This window comes from Sceloporus occidentalis, unplaced genomic scaffold (genome assembly GCF_023333645.1).
Source record: "Sceloporus occidentalis isolate IW3139 unplaced genomic scaffold, rSceOcc1.0.p SCAF_2, whole genome shotgun sequence".
In the NCBI taxonomy this organism is placed as follows: domain Eukaryota; kingdom Metazoa; phylum Chordata; class Lepidosauria; order Squamata; family Phrynosomatidae; genus Sceloporus; species Sceloporus occidentalis.
The window spans coordinates 218,873,964-218,891,960 of record NW_028316982.1 but is presented as its reverse complement, the minus strand read 5'-3'; the positions used below and the strand labels follow the sequence as shown (position 1 = coordinate 218,891,960).

The window sequence follows — 17,997 nt, the reverse complement described above, 5'->3', positions numbered from 1 at the left end:
CCTTCTGAATTTCTCTCAACTAACCCAAAATTAAGTTGCCCCTTATCTTAGCTAGTTTACATCATGATTCCCTCCTCCCACTATACACACCTAGAAAATACTAGTCATTTTAGCTGAAACGACTATTTCTTTACCATGTATTTCTGTGAATACAATTTTTATTTTCTACAAAGAGTATTTGAAAAGAGGAAAATATGATTCAGCAGAAAAACATAAAGCAGCAAATAAGGTAACATAATGGTATTGGGGATAAAAGAAGGTTTTAATGTTCAGAAAAAATAAATATGACAATAGCACAACAGACTCCTCCCCATTGCTACTTGAATTGTATTTTTAATTCTATAAAAGTATAGAAGTATTTTAACTTCTATAAAAGATGGTTACTCGCTTTGACAAGAAAGCAGCCACACAACAGACTGCTATAAAGCCACAAATACCATTTTAAGAATGATCCCTGAAAATGTCATAATATCCCATTATGTATATTTGGATTTCTTTTCCTCATGGAAACCCCATAGGTGACCTTGAGCAAGTCTCACTCTCTCAGCCCAAGAAAAATGCAGAATAGGGTCATCAGAAATTAGTAATGATTTGAAGGCAGACAACAACAACAACAAATCCCAGAGTAGTGGTGAGATGAGAACAATTTTTACTAGAGAAAAAAGTGAAAGGATCTTCACTTCCCAAACAGTCCACAATGTGGAATCTTGCTTTTTCATTTAGTTGATGCTGCTGTTGGGAAAGGGTTTTTAAATTGAAGTCCTATACTCCTGAACACACATCCCTATGTTGTTTTTAATATAGGGTTGTTTAAATATAATTTGAAAACAACATTTAACTAATTTCATTATTATAACTTTCTTTAGGCATGTTGAGACCCAGACTTCTTGGAAAGAGGCATTAATCACTTCCCTTATCCACTCAACAATCTCTCCTCTGGCCTGTTTAATTAGCCACAAAAGGCATACATCTAGTAAAAATGTGGTGTCTCTCATCTCTCCAAGGATCTTGTCCACATCATCAGACTGCACAGACTGAAGAGTATCCGTTAACAGTGGACAAGTGGAGGCAAGGTTACATTGACTGGAACTGTATCAATGCTGGCATCTAAGGAGCTTATTGCATGCACATTTAATCTGACTGCACCCTAATGAGATGTAGCCTGGACGCGGGATGCAGGCAGGAATTATTGCATGTAATTCACTGTTGATTCCACCAGCAAAGTGCAGCCCAGTTGCATCCTGGTTCCCAGATATGCTTCAGCGGCCGCTTTTCCAACTTGGAAAGCTCCTAGCTTTGAAAAGTGGCCTCCAAATCATGTTTGGGAGCTGAGCTACAGCCAAGCTGCACTAGGCTGGCAGAATCAACAGCAAATTACATGCTGTATTTCCTGCCCGCATCCTGTTAAGGTGGTCAGGTTAAATGCACGTATGATAAGCTCTTAAGTCAGAGTGAATCCAAATGATTTTATCTGCAAAATAGTGGACAAATTCTTCAGAACAAGCTGTTGGGTGCTTACATTCTCTTCTGGACTTGATTGTAACAATAATAATAATAATAATAAACTTTTTATTTATATGCCGCCCTTCCTCCGATCAGGGCGGCTTACAACACTTTAAAATACAACACATTAAAATACACATTAAATAAACTACACATAAACCAACAATAAAAAAGCCCCATAGCCCAACCTCTTGGCCACGAAAGAGGAGGGAGGCCCACAGGATATTTATTTGGGGAATGCCTGTTGGAATAGGAAGGTTTTAAGGTCCTTCCTAAATTGGGCCAGGGTAGTAAACGAGCGGAGCTCTGTGGGCAGCGCATTCCAAAGGGCTGGGGCAGCTATGGAGAACGTCCTCCGAGAAGTGGAGGCTAACCTAGCCCCAGGCACCTTCAGTAGCTGCTGCCCAGTCGTTCTGAGGGTGCGAGGCGGAATGTACGAGGAGAGGCGGTCCTTTAGGTACCCTGGGCCCAAGCCATTTAGGGCTTTATAGGTAATTACCAACACCTTATATTGAGCTCGGAAGCGAATGGGCAGCCAATGGAGATCTTTTAAAACCGGTGTTATATGGCTGGTCCTGGGAGCACCAGTGACCAGCCGGGCTGCCATGTTCTGCACCATTTGCAGCTTCCGAGTTTGGTATAAGGGTTGCCCCATGTAGAGTGCATTGCAGAAATCCAATCTCGAAGTTACCAGAGCATGTACAACAGTTTCTAGGTCCCTCTGGGCCAGGTATGGGCGCAGCTGGCGAATCAGCCGGAGCTGATAACAGGTGCTCTTGACCGTCGCATTCACCTGAGCAGTCAGGTGAAGCGACGAGTCAAGAAGCACCCCCAGACTGCGCACGGAGTCCTTCACAGGGAGCGTGACCCCGTTCAGGACAGGTGGAACCACCTCCATTCCTGGACCAGGAGAACCTATCACTAGTACCTCCGTTTTCTCTGGATTCAGCTTGAGTCGGTTTTCCCTCATCCAGCCCATTACTGACTCTAGACAGGCCACGAGAGGGGAGACGCCATCCCCAGTCACTGCATCAGTCGGAGACATAGAGAAAATAATTTGGGTATCATCAGCGTACTGATAAACCCGCGCCCCATGTCTCAGGATGATCTCTCCCAGCGGTTTCATGTAGATGTTAAATAGCATGGGAGACAGAATGGCCCCTTGAGGGACCCCGGTTTTAAGGGGCCTCTCGTCGGAGCACACGTCTCCCAGCTGCACCATCTGGGACCTCCCGGAGAGGTAGGAGCGGAACCACTGGAGCGCAGTGCCCCCGATCCCCACCTCTGCCAGGCGTCCCAGAAGGATACCATGGTCTATGGTATCGAAAGCCGCTGAGATGTCCAAGAGCACCAGCAGGGACACGCTTCCCCCGTCGATGCTCAGACGGAGATCATCGACCAAGGCGACCATGGCCGTCTCAACCCCGTAACCCGCCCTTGGCCACTCAAAACATTTCTACTGAACAGTTCTGTGCAGAAGCAATACTGTTAGCCAGAAAGGCTTTTTATCACCTTTATTGCCTCACCATACACCTTTGGATATATGTTAGCCTGCTTTTGGTCAGACTCATTCTGAGTTTTCTATTATTTCACAAGAACCTTCAAAAATCAATTCACTGTTTGTCTTGATTCTATATTGGTTTTTATCAATATTCTTTCCCTTCCAGATGCAATGGGACAATTACATAATGGTTGTACTATACCACATATGCTGACTACTGACACTATGTAATTGTCCCATTGCATCTGTATTTGACAGTGTGCCTACTTATTGTACTAATATGAAATAGGGAATGCACAGTTGCTGCTTCTGGAATCCCAGTGAATAAACAGTACATTGACAGAACTGAAGAATAGTTATGCACCACTCACAATTACATAGTTGTAATCCTGTCAGTTAACCGTATTGTCCCATTAAATGAATCAAAACATAATAAAATCCAACTGATTCAAAATATTTAGCCTAGTTAGGACAAAAAAAAGAGAAAGATTTAGGAACATCTGAAATGGTTACACATGTAGCACTCAGCTTATGCAACCATGAACTGAATAAATCCATTATACAGTTGCCAAAAAAGTACAACTGCATGTATAGGGGGCCTTACATATGTACATGACACCAACAAGATCCCAGCCAATCTGTTTTAGCTGTACATTTTTCTAATCATGTTTGTGAATGACCATGGATCCCAGTACTGGGAGAAATGCAGTAAGTAAGTAAGTAAGTAAATATAAACAAACAAACAAACACCTGCCAATAGTTTTATTTAATCATGAGAAGCTGAAACTTGATTTTATCAGGTGGATGGAGTGCAAGAGCTGTTGGGTAATTAATCCATTTCATGTCCATCACAGGTTATCCACCAAGATGAAGACAGAAACAGGAGTATGGTCATCTGCCCATCTAGCATGTAACAGCAAGTAGGTAATCCAGGTAAATGAAGCCAGCAAGAAGTAAAAGAAAAGGTCATCAGCTAACAAGGCCAATGTGATTTTAGGCTGCATCACTAGAAATATAGTGTCTAGATCAAGGGAAGTAATAGTGCCACTCTACTCTGCTCTGGTCAGGCCCCACCTGGAATATTGTGTCCAGTTCTGGGCACCATAATTAAAAAAGGACATTGAGAAACTGGAGCGCGTCCAAAGGAGGACGACTAAAATGGTGAAAGGTCTGGAAACCATGTCCTATGAGGAAAAACTCAGGGAGCTGTGGACGTTTAGCCCAGAGAAGAGAAGTTTAAGAGGTGATATGATAGCCCTGTTTAAATATTTGAAGGGATGTCATATTGAGGAGGGAATAAGCTTGTTTTCTGCTGCTCCAGTGAATAGGATCCGGAACAATGGATGCAAGCTACAGGAAAAGAGATTCCACTTCAACATTAGGAGGAATCTCTTGACAGGGTTGTTTGACAGTAGAACACACTCCCTCGGAGTGTGGTGATTCTCCTTCTTTGGAGGTCTTTAAGCAGAGGCTGGATGATCATCTGTCGAGGATGCTTTGATTGATGGGATTGATTGAGAGTTCCTGCATGGCAGGGGGGTTGGACTGGATGTCCTTTGTGGTCTCTTCCAACTCTACGATTCTATGATTCTATGGCAAAATGTCAAGAAGAAACTCTTCTAGAATATGGCTACATAGCCCGAAAAACCCACAAAAAAATATGATTCTATGATTCTATAATGGGAACATTGAAGATTTTCACATGAGACTGTTGGTGTTCTTAAAACGTTGATATATCAGAATTCAGCAATAAATGATTATAAAACTATTTCAAAATAGTTACATTCACACAGTGGACACAGTAATGTTTCAGCAACAATTTAAGAACACTAACAGCCTCATGTGAAAATCTTTATTGACAGACAGACCTCCTTACCCAACTGTTTATCTCCAGGTTTTAGCAGATTTTCTGATAGTGTGTCAGCTTGCTAAGGATGATTTGCTGAAGCCACCACAAAGCTCCTCACCACATAACTTAACTCCAAGTGTGTTCAGCTCCTTTTTTCTCTCCTTCAGACTGGGGCAGGGGAAAATGAGGAATCGTTTCCTTCTAGCTTTGAGAAGACTCACCTTCTGAAAGTTACCTACTATGACATCAAGAAAAAAACTGTCCAAAATCTTTAGGAAACAGCAGCACTCTTTTATCATGTACCAGACTCCCATCAAGGAGTCACTGTAGAAAAAAACAACAATATAGTAATAGACCCATTTAAAGTAATCTAGACAGAGCGAACTTGTATTAAGACTCCATTATATTTCTGCTAGTTTTGATCTATTCCTAAATGTTCTTCGAAGACTAGAAAGGTAGACATACTATTGATTTGTGTGCCAAACTTGAGTTTAGTGTACTAAGGTTCAGGCTGCAAGCCTGCAATCCTATATTTACTTACCTGGGAGTTGGTCCCATCGATCCCAGTGGGATGTATGTCTGTGTAAAAACATTTTGGACTGTACTGTCCATCTAATAAACATTCTCTGTTCTGGTCATATAATCCTGATAACATTTAACAACTCTAACAACCATTTAGGTGGAAAGAGACTTCCTTTCATTATTATCACATTAAGTGTCCAGTTGTTACTTGCTCCCAGAAACGTCTACTGAGAATTTCTCTAATCTTTTCCAGACACCTGTCTGAAACTATACATCTGAGAAATCCCAATATAGTCCTGTTGTTTTCCACAATAACACATTTAAAGTTTGATGGCATGAACTGCATCTGTTTTCATTTTACCAAGTATTTATTAAGAAATGACAATTGCTTATGCTAGGCATGAGTGGATTGACTATGATGCGATGTCAGGAACATGCATAGTAGTTTGTTACTAGGTCAGGAAATTCTTTTCTGTAAGTTCTGCCTGCAGGTTTCTGCTTCAGTATTAGGATCAATGATGCTATCATTGCTATTATCCAAGAACAGCTTTTCATCTATGATTTCTTCACCCTGAATTCTCGAAGTGCAATTTCCCAGCAGCAGTGTTATTTTATACCTAGTTTAAGATTTACAGGAATATTGTTTATGTATTGACTAGTAACTCTGAATATATACTGGTATGCACAGAGCTCTGCTATTTTTGTGACTTCAGCTTTTTCTGAATGCTCTGTTTGATGATATGACACCAGAAAGCATTTTATAAGCTTTTTAATTTTTGCTCTGTGATGTAGGTTTCTGACTAGTAAATGTTGCTTCAAGTTTCAATTTTCCTAATTATTTTCTTCCCTATAATTTTTATTCTCTAGTTACAGCTGTGGGAGATATGATTTCATTAGCTTTTTCTGATGTTTTATGATAAGATGGGGCAGTTTGTAGACTTACATGGAGATTCCCCACCTTGCATCAAGTGTGCATTGGGCTCATTTTTCCAGATGCAGTCTCTGTGTTTGTGTTTTGAAAGAGCTCATTATTACCTTGATGCATTACTTGTTAAAAAGGCCAGCAGGAATAGGTTCAAAATAGTAAATGTTCTAACTTTTTTGTTTGCAGGGGGAGATGAAAGATAACCTTTAAAGAGCCCTGCATGAGGAGTTGTTTTATCTATTTATCATTTATCCAGGAGATTTTTTAAAAAGGAATGAAAATAGAAAATCCAGGTAGGAGTGATATGTTTTGTATTTCAGAGTATAGTATTGAAAGAATAACAACAGTAATAGCAAGTACATTTCTGTACCACTTACCGATGTACTAAGCAGTTTACAAAGTTTAAGCTAATTGCCCCCAACAATCTGGGTACTCATTTTAGTGACCTATGGAAGGATTCCAGATTGAGGTGACCTGGAGCCCCGACTGGTATTGAACTCACAACCTTGTGATTTGTGAGTGAGTGGCTGCAGTACAGCTATTTAACCACTGCACCACCAGGGCTCCTTCACTCCAAGAAATGTATCTGTTCTCTCTGGCGATCAATTCCAAATCCAGGTAGTAATCTCATATTTTAGACAAAAATGATGATATTCTACATCAGTTGTTGTTGTTGTTAGCTGCCCTCGAGTTGGTTCCAACTCATGGTGACCCTGTGGACAAGACAGCTCCAAGAAACCCTATCTTCCATTGCCTTGCCCACATCCTGCAAGCCCCTGCCCATAATTGAGTCTATACATCTGGTTTGTGGTCTTCCTCTCTTTCTTCTACCCCATAACTTTTCTAGCATTATTGCTTTTTCTAGTGATCCACACCTTCTCATTATGTGGCCAAAGTACAATAGTCTCAGCTTTATCTTCTTAGCTTCCAGTGAGAGCCCTGGTCTGATCTGTTCAAGAACTCATTTGTTTGTTTTCTTGGCTGTCCACAGTATCCTAGGTACTCTTCTCCAGCATCACATTTCAAATGAGTTAAATTTCTTTCTGTGTGCTTCCTTCACTGTCCAGCTCTCACATCTGTACATGGTAACTGGGTATAGAGTGGTCCCTTGCCTTATGTGGGGATCTGTTCTGGACCCCACCACGTAAGGCAAGTTCCACCTATGCTCGAATCCCATTGTGGATAATGGGGCACATGCATGTGGCAGCATGGTGGCATAAGTGCCATGGGCTTGCACACCATTCATTGAATGGTGCAGGGCTTCCAGCATAAGCTTGAAGTCATGTAAAAGATGCCTGTGTATGATGTGGGTGCACTGTACAATGGCCTGAACAATTCTGACTTTAATGCTCAGTTGTATGTCTTTCAGTATCTTTTTCAGTTCTTTCATAGTTGCCTTTCCCATTCCTAGTCTTTTTCTTATTTCTTGACTGCAGTCTCCATTCTGGTCAATGTTTGATCCTAGATATCGGAATGCTTTAACTATTTCAATTTTCTCATTGTCTAGATTGAATTTTTGTATTTCTTCTGTGGTCATTATTTCTGTTTTCTTTATGTTCAGCGTCAGACCTGACTTTGCACTTTCATCTTATTAACTGTTCTAATTCCTGAATATCTTGTGCTAATATTATGGTGTCGTCCACATAGCTTAGGTTGTTAATGTTGCTTCCTTCTATCTTCACTCCTCCTTCAAAGAATATCACAAGGTAAGTCATGCAAATGAACTCAACTGTGCTATGCATGACTATCGGGAATTTGACTGAATATGAGTGCAATCCTACACTTGGCTGGAACTGAGCCAAACTAAATTAAGTGAGATATGCTTAAGATTGCACTGAGAGGCAATCAAAAAGAGATGTATATCTCATTATGACTGAAAGTACCATCTGTCCATAATATTTCTACTTGGAGGGACTTTCAGGACCAGGTGATAAGTAATCAGCCTATGAGTACAACCAGCATACTGAGGGAGACAATTACCCATCTAAATTTTCCATCAAAATAAGGAATTCTTAAATTTAGAAATGGAAACTTCTTGACTATAGGCTTGGCTTTCTTCATCTGTTCATGAGAAGCTACATGTACTGGAATCCCTCTTTCTAAATAATTATTTAAGACAAACAAATCATGCCCTCCTTTGTTTCCTATTGTTTCAAAAGTCTTACAGCCAACACTTTATTTCAATACTGTATATACAGCTGGTAGGGCTGGATACTGTAGTCCCCCTTTTATCTGGAGTGTGTGTGTGTGAATTTTGAAGGAGTCAAACAGTAATCCTCTAACCATAATGCATCTGAGGAAGTCGACTGAAGTCTCTGAAAGCTCATGCTGCCAATTTCTTTCAGTTAGTCTCAAAGGTGCTACAAGATCTCTCTATGTATTGATTCTACAGACTAGCACGGCTATATCTTTGAATAATCCTGTTAGTTAGCCCCATATAAAATAGACACATTGCATCAATAATGGAATGATCCACACACAGGTGAATCCCACTGATTCAGTGGATCCACATACTAACAGTAGGATTTAGACCAATTTGTGTCAGAATATTCTGGTTTTTAGACACTGCAGCATGTCTAAAAATGTATAAAAATTAAAACTATTTCTGGACCAGGAATAGAGAAAACAAGCCCACACACAGAGAGGAAAGGACCAGCAAACTGAATAATCACAAAAAGGGGAAAAACATTGTGTCACTGTTTGCATCTGTCACATGCAGTGTTGTCTTGCTATTGATAATAAAATAAAATACATAATCTAGGCTTGAATTTAATGGGATTACTGAAGCAATATATTTATCCATGGCAGTATACATGTTTAATTAAAAGTGTTGTCTGGCCCAGTGTTCACCTGAGACACTGGCTTGGAGGCTGCCAACAAAGGTGAAGTGGCCTTGGATAGGCTGAGATCCAAGCAGCTGTAAAACTGAGGCTGAGGAACTCATTTTAATTTGCAAATGTGCATAAAATTAGCCCTTTTAAAAATGTACATATTCATGCTTATCTTGAAATAGTACGTCAGATTGTTGAATCTGGGCCACTTGGCATGGTCTGAAGCCTGAGGGCACAGGTACCCCTTGGTCTGTTCTGTCAAGAGAAATATTCTGTGCCTGTAAAAGGCTGTGACTCTGATAGGTTTTTTGCTCAAAAACAAAGGAGAAGAGCCCTTTTATTTGTGTGCAGTTGTGACAAATTATCATGAGCTTTTGGTTTTATTGCAAACCATAAAGGTACTATTTAAGGTGTTTCAACCTTAACCTGCAAAGGGATTCAGGATTTTAGGTCCAAAACACACTGCAGAAATAATCCAGTTTGAGACCTCCTTAACTGCCCTGGCTTAATGCTAGGAATTCTGGTAACTGTAGTTTTGTGAGACATTTACCTCCGGATCTGGCACCACAATAAACTATAATTCCCAGGATTCCTTAGCACGGAGTCAGGGCAGTTAAAGTAGTCTCTTAGATAACAGGTTCAAAATTGGACTACTGGACTGGATTCACTGGCCCATTGACATGGAAGTGGCATGAAGTGGAAAATGCTGCCACTTTCAATCTGTATATGAAGCAGAGGTAGTGTTTTCCTTATCTCCTATGTAAAAAAATATTATTATTATTTTCTTTTCTTATATCCCACCTTTTTCACAATGTAGGGACTCAAGGTGGTGTGGCCCCTGTCTTAGAAGACGTGATGCAGAAATCAATTGTCATAGCTATCTATAGCTCCACAACTATTGAAGCTGCTGAGGCCTATCCAAAAAGTAGCTTCTTGGATATAGCTTTTAAAGTTCAGACTAAAAATGGGAGTGGATGAAAATGAGATACATTGTGTGTGTGTCTCTTAAGCTTATCACATGGCACTTGGAGGAACCGAAATGGAACAGGGAGAAAACCGCATGGGAGAACACCACCAATGCCACAGGTAGTCCTCAAGCCATTCCCCAGCCATTCCATGGCAGCCAATTTTGAAGAATGGTTCAAAATGGTCCTTCAAAATCGGCTATCGGGAATGGCTGGGGAACAGCTTGGGGACTCCCTGCAGCATCAGCGGCATTCTCCCATGCAGTAACACGTTTCCCCCGTTCCATTCCATTCTGTTCCATTCCCATTCCTCCAAGTGCTGTGCAATAAGCTTATCTGTCTATGTGTTAAGAACCCTTGATGAAGAGGTATACAATGGGCCCTCCACATTTGCTAGGGTTAGGGACATAGGACCCCAGTGAAAGTGGAAAAAAACACAAATAAAAACACACTTTTTTTTACCTGACAAAACACTTTTCTAGGACTCTCTAGGTTCTCCAGATCAACAATATGGTCAAAATGCACTGAAAGTTGACTACAGAATTTTGCTGAAGAACTTTCCAATGTCTAGAGAAGTTTTCTCTCTAGGAATCTCTGGGTCCTTCAGCATGACCTCTGGTGGACATTGCATATAGCAGTGGTTCCCAACCTTTGGACTTCTGTGTGGTTTGAACTTCAGCTTCCATAATGCCTGACTGTTGGCCAAATTGGCTAAGGGTTCTGGAGTCTAAAATAAAAAATAAATGGAGACCATAAGGGTGGGAACCACTGGCATATAGGGTTATGCTGGAGAACCAAGAGATTCCTAGAGAGAATATATTAACTGAATTCATGAATAATCAAATCCACAAAAAGCAAAGCTGCAGATGTAGATGGCTGATTACAGATTAGAAATCCAAACTCTATTCTCACTTCCAGCCTTTTATTGGGGAAACATGTGACTAGTTGAACTGTGTGACATCTTCCTCTATATATACAGTAAAGGCAGATCTCTTCAGTTTCTCCTGAGCCTTAAGGATGCTTTAAAAGATTCTTTCCTTCAATTTTTCCTTTGTTTTTTTTTTTTAGTTAAAAATATCCATGTTATAGCTATCCAGTGATGCATTTGTTCTAGCTGTGACTTCATTTTTCATTTCAGAAGCTTGTGAAGATCTCCACTTCCTACTTATATAGAATTCTCCCTTCCAGGCCCCCCAAAAATAGGGGAAGTGGAGGAAGGAAAAAGAGTATCAGTTTTTCTGCCTCTTTTACAAGGAAGTGGACAAATTCCCTGAAATTTCTTAGTGAGCTATGGAGGGGAAGGCTCAATTTTACCTTAAATAGATGAAGGAGCCACATGCTGTTCTTTTGCTTTTTCAAACTTTCAAATAGTCCCATGCAAACTGGAGGACTTCAAAAATAGTTAAAAAGAGGAAGAGGATGAGCAAAAACTATAAGGTACTTCATGCTTTAAGATAAACACACACCAGTCCGCATTAAGAATTTTTGATGAAAGTCTTTCCTCCCTTAGATTTGTGTGTGTGTTTTTCCCTTACCTCCAAAGCATTGCAGGGGGGAAAAAAGCAGAATGCTTGCCACAATTTAAATAAAGATTTCAAGACACCACTATAAGATCACAGAGATGGCTTAGATAGCTTTTTCCTGCCCAGCTATTCCAGCCCAAGTAATAATTTCATGGTTTTGTAATCATTTCAAGCAAAATGATTTTTCATTTCACTATTGCTCTCACCAGGCACAGAAGGTGTGTCTTTGGGCTGTGTGTGTGTGTGTGTGTGTGTGTGTGTGTGTGTGTGTGTGAAAGCGACTGTATGGTTGGTCCAAGGGTTGGTGAATGGCTAACTGCTCCACCACCTGGAATGGGATGACCATGGAGAGAATTACAGTGATTCCACAGAAGGTTGGGGTGGGGGCTTTGGTCAATATGGAGCAGGAAGGGAATACCAAGCTCTACATTAATCAAAAAGATACAAGTATGGGCATAAGGGTTGACTTGTGTCTGTGATGTCACTAACAATATGCCAGCCATAAGTAGCATTTAGTTCATAACACAAAAAGGCTAAATAGAATCCAGCATTTGAACGTAACTGGGTGTAAATTGCTATTATGTGCAATTAGTTTCTTTCTCTAATATCGTAAGTACTATGTTATATTAAGATTATAATTTAAGAATTTAAGGAATAACTTCATGTCTCTTCTGTTGCTTTCAGTTACTTTTAAGGTTACATGATTATATCATTAAAAGATCAATGCCCTGCAGTAGATTTATAGACTCATAGAATATTAGCAATCTTCACATGGGGGGAAACTGGGACTTTAAACAGTGATCAACCTGAGAAAATTGTGCAATTGACATTAAAACATGATTAAAATGAGATTAACACAAGAGCCATTATCCTGTGAATAACCAGGGAATAACAAAGCAATAAACAGCAAAAAGTCATTCACAGGAAAATCCTGTGAATGATTTGCTGCTGTGTCTTGCCTGGTTATTCATGGGTTAATGGCACTTTAATCACATTTCACCTGGACATGGTGAGAAAACTATTAGTGCAATTACATGATAATAATGGGTTATTCCTGGGATAATATCACTTTGAACATAAAGTGTGAAAACCATTAGCGCAATTGCAGGATTATCACGGGTTAATCACCATTTATACTTCCAATAGTCCCCGCTGTGATAAACTACATAGAGTTGAAAGAGACCAAAGGGGCAATCCAGTCCAATCCTCTGCCATGTAAGAACACAGAATCAAAGCACTGCCAACAGATGGCCACCCAGCCTCTCTTTAAAAACCTCCAAAGAAGGAAACCCCCTGCCATGCAGGAAAACATGATTAAAGAACTTTCAATAGATGGCCACCCAGCCTTTGTTAAAAACCTTTTAAAGAAGGAGACACCACCACATGCTGAGGGCTTGTGTTTCACTCTCAAGCAGCTCTTACTGTCAGGTTGTTCTTCCTAATGTTGAGGTAGAATGTGTTTTCCTGTAATTTGAATCCATTTCTCCTGGTCCTATTCTCCAGAACAATGAAAAACAAGCTTGCTCCATCCTCAATATGACACTCATTCAAATATTTAAACAGAGCTATCATATCACCTCTTAACCTTCTCTTCTCCAGGCTAAAATATCCAGCTCTCTAAGTCTCTTCTCATAGGCCATGGTTTCCAGACCCTTCACCATTTTGGCTGCCCTTCTCTGGACATACTCCAGTTTGTCAACATCTCTTTTGAATTGTGCTGCCTAGAACTAGGCACAGTATTCCAGGTGAAGCTTGCCCAAAGCAGAATAGAGTAGTATTATTACTTCCTTCAATCGAGATACTATACTTCTGTTGATGCAGTCTAGAATTTCATTGGCGTTTTTAGCTGCCACATCACATTGTTGACTCATGTTCAATTTGTGGTATACTAGAACTCCTAGATCACTTTCACATGTAGTCTTTTTAAGCCACATGTTCCCCATCCATAACTATTCATTTCATTTTTTTCTGCCAAAGTGCAGTACCTTACATTTCTCCCTGCTGAAGTTCATTTTGTTAGAATTAGCTCAGCTTTCCAATCTATTAATAGTTATTTATAGAAATCTATTAATTGAATTTTGATCGTCTCCTCTGAGGTATTAGCTCCTCCTCCTAATTTGGTGTCATCTGCAAATTTGATAAACATGCCCTCTATTATTTCATTGATGACGATGTTAAATAGCACTGGGCCCAGGACAGAACCCTGTGGCACCCCACTGGTCACTTCTGTCCAGGATGAAAAGGAGCCATTGTTGAGCACCCTTTGGGTTCAGCCAGTCAAACAATTACAAATCCATCTAACAGTTGCTATGTCTAGACCACATTTCAATAGCTTGATTGCAAGAATCTCATGGGGGACCTTGTCAAAGGCCTTACTAAAATCAAGATATGCTACATTCACTGCATTCCTTTCATCTACAAAGCTGGTAGTTGTGTGTGTGTGTGTGTGTGTGTGTGTGTGTGTGTGTGTGAGAGAGAGAGAGAGAGAGAGAGAGAGAGAGAGAGAGATCAAGGTAGTCTGGCATCACTTGTTTCTCAGAAACCCGTGTTGCCTTTTTGTGATTATGGCATTCCCTTCCAAATGTTCACAGACGCTCTGTTCAATGATCTCTATAATCTTTCCTGCTATTGATGTCAAGATAACTGGGTGGTAATTGTTAGGATCCTCTTTTTTTCCTTTTTTTGAAGATGAGGAAAACATTTGCTCTCCTCCAGGTTTCTGGGACATCTCCTGATGTGATTATGTGGGCATGAGGAATACTATAGCCAGCGGCTTGAATTGCTCAAATATATCCTTCTTTTCTATTTTTTTTCCACTTCTAAGAAACAGGAAAACAAACAGGTACTTTTTAAAAATTATATAAACAGAGTGGTAACTACATTAGGGGTATTGGAACTACAATAGTAATTAATAACATTATTATTACTATTATTATTATTATTATTTGTATCCTGGATTTTTCCCAATACAGAGACTCAAGGTGGTAATAAACAGCAAAACATTATATTATATTATTACATTTTAAAGTAAAAATGTATTACTCAACATGACAACGATTATTTTTACTACATAACTAGAAAAAACATTAAAGAATTTTATATACAATTATAAAACTCCAGCCCCCCCCCCCCCCGTGGATAGCAGATAATGTGGGACCATAAGTCCCTTTGTTTCCAATGTGGGGCCATAAGTCCCTTTCTTTCTCCCCCTCGCACCACCATGTGCACATGCACCCATTGAAAAAGCCAGGGCTTGCCCTCTGAAGAAGCTCAAACTAGAGAGGGCAAGCCCGCAGTTGGCATGGGTGCGCTGTACATGCCTGAAGTGGATACAATCTGAAAGTTTAAATACAACATAAAGATCTCTTACCTTTGGTAAAAATAGAGCATATGGAATTCATCAAACTTATTTAATTGTGGATTTAATAGCAGTCTTCTGAAGTTCGACTTCCTTATATTTACGAAGAAATAATGTATTAGAGAAGAAATAAATTCATTGTTGTTTGTTCATTGAAATTTTTTTTGCATATCTGCTGGTTCATTAAGATATACAAAATACTTTCTGAGCCTTAATTTTTTAATATGGGTAAATACAACATCAGTACTTTGCTGTAGATATTACTTCAGGGAGTGAACATCAATTTTTTTCTAGATACTTCTATTACAAATATGTTGTAAAGAATGCAGAGATCTAATACCAATATGGTGTAAATAATCTCTCCATATTTCTTCCTGCTGAGTTTCAAGGCTATATGTAAGTAGGTTCTGGTAGATGCTAATAACACCATACTGTTTCTTCCAGAGATACCTTCCACCTTACATGTGGGTGAAAATTCATTCAGTTTGCATCTCAGTGGGTGCACCTTCTGAACATGAACACAAACTGGAACCATTGGATATACTTTTCTGAAACTTAAAAGTAGCCTAAATAAAATAAAATAATAAAAGCATCAATTCTTGCATATATTTGAATAACAATGGATGAAAAGTGTGTGTGTGTAGAAAAAATGTATATTTCCACAAATTGTGCTTTTTGCATAGATTTCTAAAAGTACACTAAAAATACCTACATTGAAAAACATTGTCTAGAAATGACAAATAACTGAAAATATGGATAAAATTGATATACTTTTTCAACTAGAGTAATAAAATTAAAAATTTATGGAGAATTCAGTCAGACAGAACTTACCAGCTGAAAATTGAGAACCTTAGTGAAAACTGAACGTGATTAACCCATATCTATTGTGTATATATTTGTATGCATAGATATGCAACAGCTTGTAAAATAGTGTGCCTTTTGCACTAAGAAAAAAAGTGCAACTTTCCTAATATGAATGTGAGTTTGGGCTATATTTTCATGTTCAGCTAATAACTCCTATCATGAAAATAAATATGTGCCTTCCAAAGGCACATATTTTCTAGAATATAGGTATATACTGCAAAGTGGAGTGGTAGTATCTGTTACATAAAGAAACATCGATTTCTAGACATAGACAGGTGGGTATGAATCTACCACATTTCTCCTGGCCCAGAACATTGTATTGATGTCAATGTGGAAGCTGGCATTAGTGATATGACCACTAAGAAGAACTAGGCATACATAAACAATACATAATATAAACTAGTGAATTTATTGTTGGTGGGCAGAGACAGATGGTGAAAATATATATGTGGGCCTAAGTGCTTAGTGTCAAGGGAGGCCTTTGTCCCAGCATGACCTCTGCAGATACTGCATGCCTTTCTTGGTAATTCATGCTGAGGCGTCATGCTCCAAACAGCTGTTCTTCATGTCTTAGTAAAGACTTTAAACTGAAGTTTAGCTTTTGGCCATTCACCAGTTCTCAGAGTCATGGAATTATAAACTTGATTGTTTTATTTTTGCTGCAGTATCCTGCAGCTTAAGGGTGAATGGTTCCCCCCCCCCCCTGTAATTTCTGAAGGAAACAGCAATATGAGCTTCACCAGTCCCAGAACTGTACAGTGCTGAAATTCAGAGTAGTTATAGTCAACCCTTCAATACATGGGCATATATCAGATTTTCAGAAAGCAATCAGTGTGTTATCATCCCCTTATTTCTGCCAGTAATGTAGAAATTGGGCCACTGATAGAACTAATCAAAAATCAAACTCCTACCAAAGACAAAACCATTTATTTCATCCTCATCCCCACAAGACTAACCAACCAGCCTAGATCATAATACATAACAAAGTACCAGTGCACTGTAGAAAGGCACTTGCCAAGCAAACATCTTTAGTTGTCTGTTACATTCAAGGGAAGGATTTCAGCAAGCTTTCAGAACTAGAAGGAAATTACAAATGTTTCTATTTTTTCTCATCCCTCCTTTTACTGTCAGTCTATGACCCTGTTCACTTGGTTTACTATTTACATGCCTCATGTAGTCCTGAAACACATGGGCCAAATGATACATATTCTTGCCACATTCTGGGCATAGCGTTCAGATGTACGCTCCGAATGTGGCCAGAAGCCATGCTGATGATATGCCATCCAGGAAGAACAGGGCCAAGAGGGGGTGGATAGGATCTGCTCCTTCCAGCATCCTTGTTTAGAAGTGTGGCAGCAACCTGGATCAGGGCTGGGTATGTGCCATCGCTGCAGCCCCGGCGCGATTGGTGCTGGTGCAGCTACATGCCTCTCTTTCTGTCCCATCTGTTTTGGGCTGTTGTTGTTGTTGTTGTTGTTCTTGCTGTTGTGTACCTTCAAGTTGTTTCTGAATTATAGAAACCCTAAAATGAACTTATCATGGAATTTTCTTGGCAAATTTCTTCAAGGGTGGGGTTGCCCTTGTCTTCCTTTGAAGTTGAGAGGGTGTGATATGCCCAAAGTCACCCAGTAAGTTTCATGGCTGAGCTTGAAATTGAACCCTGGCCTCCCAGCATCCTCGTCCAATGATCAAACCACTACTCCAAGCTGGCTCTCTGCTGTTCACTTTTTTACACTTAAGGTATTTATTCTCTTGGTTTTATTTTTGTAATTTTTGTTTCCATAGTGAACCTCTATGACTGCATCCTCACTGCAGAAATAATCCAGTCTGATGCCACTTTAATGCTATGGCATTATGGAAATTGTAGTTTTGTGAGACATTTACTCTTCTCTGTCAGAGAACTTTGGTGGTACAACAAATTACATTTCCCAGAATTCCATAGCTTTGAGCCATGGCAGTTAAAGCGGTGTCAAACTGGATTATTTATGCAGTGTGAATGCAGCCTATGCCTTAAAGAATTTCAGCTTTCTTAAATAAAATTACATGGAAACATAAGAAACTGCTTTGTACTGGGCCAGACCATTGCTACATCTATCCCACTGTCAATTCTGACTGGCAGTAGAACTCCAGGCTTTCAAGCAAGATTCTTTGCCAGC

General features: G+C 39.7%; 1 long non-coding RNA gene across 1 annotated transcript; it reads left to right on the top strand.

Moving 5' to 3' along the window:
• The first annotated feature begins 181 nt into the window (after positions 1–181).
• LOC149319693 (uncharacterized) lies at positions 182–17,572 on the top strand. Its single transcript, XR_016279892.1, has 5 exons — positions 182–229; positions 867–1,068; positions 3,859–3,937; positions 6,487–6,593; positions 17,409–17,572. It is a non-coding gene; the product is annotated as an uncharacterized LOC149319693 (long non-coding RNA).
• Positions 17,573–17,997: the final 425 nt, after the last annotated feature.